Source organism: Anser cygnoides, unplaced genomic scaffold (assembly GCF_040182565.1).
Source record: "Anser cygnoides isolate HZ-2024a breed goose unplaced genomic scaffold, Taihu_goose_T2T_genome scaffold_43_1, whole genome shotgun sequence".
Classification (NCBI taxonomy): domain Eukaryota; kingdom Metazoa; phylum Chordata; class Aves; order Anseriformes; family Anatidae; genus Anser; species Anser cygnoides.
The window spans coordinates 828,405-834,404 of record NW_027103067.1 but is presented as its reverse complement, the minus strand read 5'-3'; the positions used below and the strand labels follow the sequence as shown (position 1 = coordinate 834,404).

At 69.4% G+C, this 6,000-nt stretch overlaps 1 long non-coding RNA gene across 1 annotated transcript; it reads right to left on the bottom strand.

Moving 5' to 3' along the window:
- Nucleotides 1–394: 394 nt before the first annotated feature.
- On the bottom strand, nucleotides 395–2,436 carry LOC136789284 (uncharacterized). The gene is made up of 3 exons (XR_010828124.1): nucleotides 2,372–2,436; nucleotides 1,184–1,405; nucleotides 395–452 (listed from the first exon to the last, which is right to left on the bottom strand). It is a non-coding gene; the product is annotated as an uncharacterized lncRNA (long non-coding RNA).
- Between the last annotated feature and the right edge of the window lie 3,564 nt (nucleotides 2,437–6,000).

Here is a 6,000-nt window from a genome sequence, read left to right as displayed (position 1 = left end):
CAAACCTCCCCAGTGCCCCCCATAACCCCCCCAGTGCCCCCCATAACACCCCCAGCGCCCCCACAACCCCCCCCCCCCCCACCCCCATAACCATCCCAGTGCCCCCAAGACCCCCCCAGTGCCCCCAAGACCCCCCCCAGCGCCCCCCATAACCCCCCAGCTTCTCCTATAACTCCCCCAGTGCCCCCCACAACCCCCCCAGCGACCCCATAACCCCCCCCCCAGTGCCCCCCATAACCCCCCCCAGCTTCCCCTATAACCCCCCCAGTGCTCCCCCATAACCCCCCCAGTGCCCCCCATAACACCCCCAGCGCCCCCATAACCCCACCCCCCACCCCCCATAACCCTCCCAGTGATCCCATAACCCCCCAGCGACCCCATAACCCCCCATTTACCGGGGGGGGGACCCCTCACTGCCCATCTCCGTCTGCGAGGAGCCCTCGAAGAAGGGGCTGCGGGGGGGGGGGAACATGGGGACACCGATGGCACCGGGGGGCACGGTGGCACGGTGGCACCGGTGGCACCAGGGGACATGGGGGGGGGACACCGATGACACTGGGGGGGCACTGGTAGCACCGGGGGGACATGGGGACACTGGGGGTCATGGGGGGGGGACACCAGTGGCACCGGGGGGACATGGGGACACTGGTGGCACTGGGGGCACCGGTGGCACTGGGGGGCTCCTGGGGACACCGGTGGCACTGGGGTGTGGGGACACCCATGACACGGGGACAGCAGGGGGCACGGGGCGGGGGGGGGGCACCCTGATGGCACCGGGGGTTGGGGACACGGGGGGGCACGAGGGGGACAGGAGGGGACACAGGGGGGCAGGAGGGGGGACAGGAGGGGACACGGGGGGCAGGAGGGGGACATGGGGGGACATGGGGGGACATGGACGTGGTGGGGACACGATGGGGACATGGGGGGCATGGGGGGACAGGAGGGGACAGGATGGGGACACGGGGGCACAGGAGGGGACATGGGGGGGATGTGGGGGACAGGAGGGGGACACGGACGTGGTGGGGACACGATGGGGACATGGGGGGGCATGGGGGACATGGGGGACACGGGGGCACAGGGAGGGGACATGGGGGATGTGGGGGACAGGAGGGGGACACGGACGTGGTGGGGACACGATGGGGACATGGGGGCCAGGAGGGGACCCGGGGGGGGGGGCACTGACCGCAGCCGGGGCTTGGGGGCGCTGGGGCCGCTGTCGGGGTCATCGGGGTCGTCGGGGTCATCGGGTCGGGCTCGGGGTCACCGGGGTCAGGGTCACCGGGCTCGGGGTCACCGGGGTCACCGGGCTCGGGGTCGGGGGGATGCCGAGGGAGGCGCAGAGCTCGGCCAGGTCCTCGGCCAGGTCCTCGGCCACCGCCCGCATGCGGGCGCGCGACACCAGCGCCTGCGGCACCGCCGCCGCTGCCACCCCCGGGGTGCGGGGACGGGCCCCGGCCACCCCACCACCCCCAACCCAACCCGACGGGACACCCCGGTCACCCCGCGGCACCCGGTGACAGCCCCCAGCCACCCCAAGGGACACCCCCTGCCACCCCATGGCACCCAGTGACACCCCCGGTCACCCCAAGGGACCCAGTGACACCCCCGGCCACCCTACAGAACCCTTCTGCCACCCTATGGGACCCAGTGACACCCCCCATCACCCCAGGGCACCCTACGGCACCCTACAGCACCCTATGGCACCCCCTGCCACCCCTATGGCACCCTATAGCACCCCCATGGCACCCCCATGGCACCCTATGGTACCCTATAGCACCCCTAGGGCTCCCCCCTGTCACCCTATAGCACCCCCAGGGCACCCTATGGTACCCTATAGCACCCCTAGGGCTCCCCCCTGTCACCCTATAGCACCCCAGGGCACCCTATGGTACCCTATAGCACCCCATGGCACCCCCTGCCACCCCATGGCACCCTATAGCACCCTATGGCACCCCCTGTCACCCCAGGGCACCCTATAGCACCCCCATGGCACCCTACAGCACCCTATAGCATCCTATAGCACCCCATGGCACCTCCCCATCATCCCACGGCACCCTATGGCACCCTGCGGCACCCTATAGCACCCCCAGGGCTCCCCCCTGTCACCCTATGACACCCCCTTGGCACCCCATGGGACCCCTATAGCACCCTATAGCACCCTATAGCACCCTATGGCACCCCCTGCCACCCCATGGCACCCTATAGCACCCTATGGCACCCCATGACACCCCATGGCACCCTATGGTACCCTATGGCACCCCTGTCACCCTATAGCACCCCTGTCACCCCCCACCCCCCGGGGCCACCCCGCAGGTCCCCTGGGTGCCCCCCTCTCCCCCCTCCCCCCCAGCACCCATGGGTGCCCCCCTACCTCCTCCGACACCCTGAAGCGCCGCAGCAGGGCCACGAACTTCTGCTTGATGTTGGGCTGCTGCGGGGGGGGGGGGGGGGACACGGGGGGGGTCAGTGGGGGGGGGGGACATTGGGGGGGGAGGGGACATGGGGGGGGAGGGGACGGGGGGGGGGGGTCCCCGGGGGCACCCAGCGCCCCTCACCCGCCCCCCGGCGCCTTCCTCCGCGTCTTCTCTGGCCTTGGGCAGCTCCTCTTCCTCGTCGAAGAGGTCCTGGGGGGTGATGTCACGGGGGTGTGACGTCATAGGGTGACGTCACGGGTGTGTGACGTCACATGGGGTGTGACATCACGGGGGTGACGTCACGGAGGGGGTGACGTCACGCCCCCCCACCTGGCCGTGCGCGGCGTCGTCGCTGGCGTCCTGCTCGGAGGAGGAGCTCTCCTCTTCCTCCTCCTCCTCCTCCTCCTCCTCCGACACCTCCGCGTCCGGGGAGCGGTCTGGGGAGGGGGGCACCCATGGGTGCTCCCCACCCCCCCCATCTTCCCCCCTCCACCCCCCACCTGCCCAAGGTTCGCTCCACGCCACCCCAAGTGCTCCCTGCACCTATGGGTGCCCCCTGCACCTATGGGTGCCCCCGCACCCATGGGTGCTCCCTAGACCCATATGGGTGCCCCCTGCACCCATGGGTGCCCCCCGCACCTACGGGTGCTCTCTACACCTACAGGTGTCCCCCTGCACCTAAGAGTGCCCCTGCACCTATGGGTGCTCCCTATGTCTGCAAGTGTCCCCTCTGCACCTATGGGTACCCCCTATATCTACAGGTGTCCCCTGCACCTATGGGTGCCCCCTGCACCTATGGGTGCTCTCTGTATCTACAGGTGTCCCCCCGCACCTATGGGAGCTCCCTAAGACCTATGGGTGCCCCCCACACCTATGGGTGCCCCCTACATCTACAGGTGTCCCCCCGCACCTATGGGAGCTCCCTAACACCTATGGGTGCTCCCTATGTCTGCAAGTGCCCCCTGCACCTAAGGGTGCCCCTGCACCTATGGGTGCTCCTAGACCCATATGGGTGCCCCTGCACCTATGGGTGCTCCCTAACACCTATGGGTGCCCCTTGCACCTATGGGTGCCCCCTGTATCTACAAGTGCCCCTGCACCTATGGGTGCTCTCATATCTGCAAGCATTCCCCTGCACCTATGGGTGCCCCCTGCACCTATGGGTGCTCTCTATACCTATAGGTGTTCCCCTGCACCTATGGGTGCTTCCTACACTTATGGGTGCCCCTACCACCCATGGGTGCCCCCCCCACCTACAGGCATCCCCCCCACCCCCAACACCCCACACCCACCAGGTATCCCCTGCCACCCACGGGTGCCCCCCACCCCCCCATGGGTGCCCCCCACCCCCATGGGTGCCCCCTCCCCATGGGTGCCCCACCCACCCATGGGTGCCCCCTACACCTACAGGCACCCCCCCCACTCCCCAACGCCCCACGCCTCCCACCCACCAAGTATCCCCTGCCACCCACGGGTGCCCCCCCGCTCCCAGGTACCCCTACCCGCAGGGTGCCCCCCCCCCATGGGTGGCCCCCCACCCCCACCCATGGGTGCCCCCTCACCCGCCGTCTTGCCCTTGGCCTCGCGCTCCACGGGCTGGCTGCAGAGCGCCCGCACCCGCACCTCGGCCACCGGCGCCGCCGCCTCCTCGGGCGTCCGCCGCAGCACCAGCACCCGCCCGGCCTCACTGGGCTGCTGCAGCACCTAAGGGTGCGGGGGTGGGAGGTGTGGGGGGGTGAGCACCCATGGGTGCCCTCCTTTTCCCCCAGACCTTGGCCGTCTCCAGCACCCAGCGCAGCACCCGCCCGTACCGGGCTGCCGCAAGACGTGGAGAGGGTGTGGGGCTGCCCCACAACTGGCACCTGGCACCCATGGGTGCCCCCCAACCCCCACCCCGCAGCACCCATGGGTGTCCCTCACCCACTTTGACCACCTTGAGCGCCTAACACAGCACCAGCACCACCCCCACGGGGTTGCTGCAGCACTCGGGGGCGGTGTGAGTGGGATGGCCCGTGACACCCATGGGTGCTCTCCAACCTGGCACCCAGCACCCATGGGTGCCCCCAACCCCCACCCAACACCCATGGGTGCCCCCACCCACCTCAACCACCTCCAGTGCCCACCCAGCACAGCACCAGCACCTCTCCCCCCTTGTGGGGCTGCTGCAGCACCCGGGGGGGGGGGGATGGGGGGACTGTGACACCCATGGGTGCCCCCCACGCCCCCAGCACCCATGGGTGCCCCCAGCACCCATGGGTGCCCCCCACCCACCTTGGCCTCCTTGAGGCCAGCGCCACCAGTGCCACCCCCATGGGGCTGCTGCAGCACCCAGGGGGGATGTGTTTGGGGGCTCTCTGACACCCATGGGTGCCCCCCACGCCCCCAGCACCCATGGGTGCCCCCCACCCACCTCGACCACCTCCAGTGCCCACCCAGCACAGCACCAGCGCCTCTCCCACCCTTGTGGGCTGCTGCAGCACCCAGGGGGGATGGGGGGCTGTGACACCCATGGGTGCCCCCCACCCTCTCAGCACCCATGGGTGCCCCCCACCCACCTTGACCACCTCGAGTGCCTAACACAGAACCAGCACCACCCCCGCGTGGCTGCTGCAGCACTCGGGGGGGGTGTGAGTGGGATGGCCTGTGACACCCATGGGTGCTCTTCAACCTGGCACCCAGCACCCATGGGTGCCCCCCACCCACCTTGACCACCTCGAGTGCCTAACACAGCAGCAGCACCACCCCCATGGGACTGCTGCAGTACCCAGGGGGGATGGGGGGCTCTGTGACACCCACGGGTGCCCCCCACCCCCCAGCACCCATGGGTGCCCCCACGCACCTCGGCCATGTCGATGAGCCCCACGGCCAGCGTCTTGTAGCGCAGGAAGGCGCGGTGCTTGTAGCGCTTGGGGCGCTGCAGCAGCACCTGCAGCCGGGTGGGGCCGCGCTTCAGGAAGTGGGGGTACTGGGGGGGCACAAAAAGGGGGGGGGGGGGGGGGGTCAGTGGGGGGGCTTCAGGGAGCGGGGGTACGGGGGGGCACAAAAGGGGGGGCAAAAAGGGGGGCAAAAAGGGGGGGTCAGGTATATGGGGGGGTCACTGGGGAGTATGGGGGGGCTTTAGGGGAGTGGGGGTACTGGGGGGCACAAATGGGGGGCAAAAAGGGGGGTCAGTGGGGGCTTCAGGGAGTGGGGGTGCTGGGGGGCACAAAAAGGGGGGCAAAAAGGGGGGGGGTCAGGGTACATGGGGGGTCAGTGGGGGGCTTCAGGGAGTGGGGGTACTGGGGGGCACAAAGGGGGGTCAGTGGGGGGCAAAAGGGGGGGGGTCAGGGGTATATGGGGGGCTTCAGGGAGTAGTGGGGTACTGGGGGGCAAAAGGGGGGCAAAAAGGGGGGGTCAGTGGGGGGCAAAAAGGGGGGTCAGGTATATGGGGGGGTCAGTGGGGGCTTCAGGAAATGGGGTACTGGGGGGGTCACTGGAAGTATGGGGGCTTTAGGGAGTGGGGGTACTGGGGGGGCACAAATGGGGGGGGCAAAAAGGGGGGTCAGTGGGGGGCTTCAGGGAGCGGGGTACTGGGGGGCACAAAAAG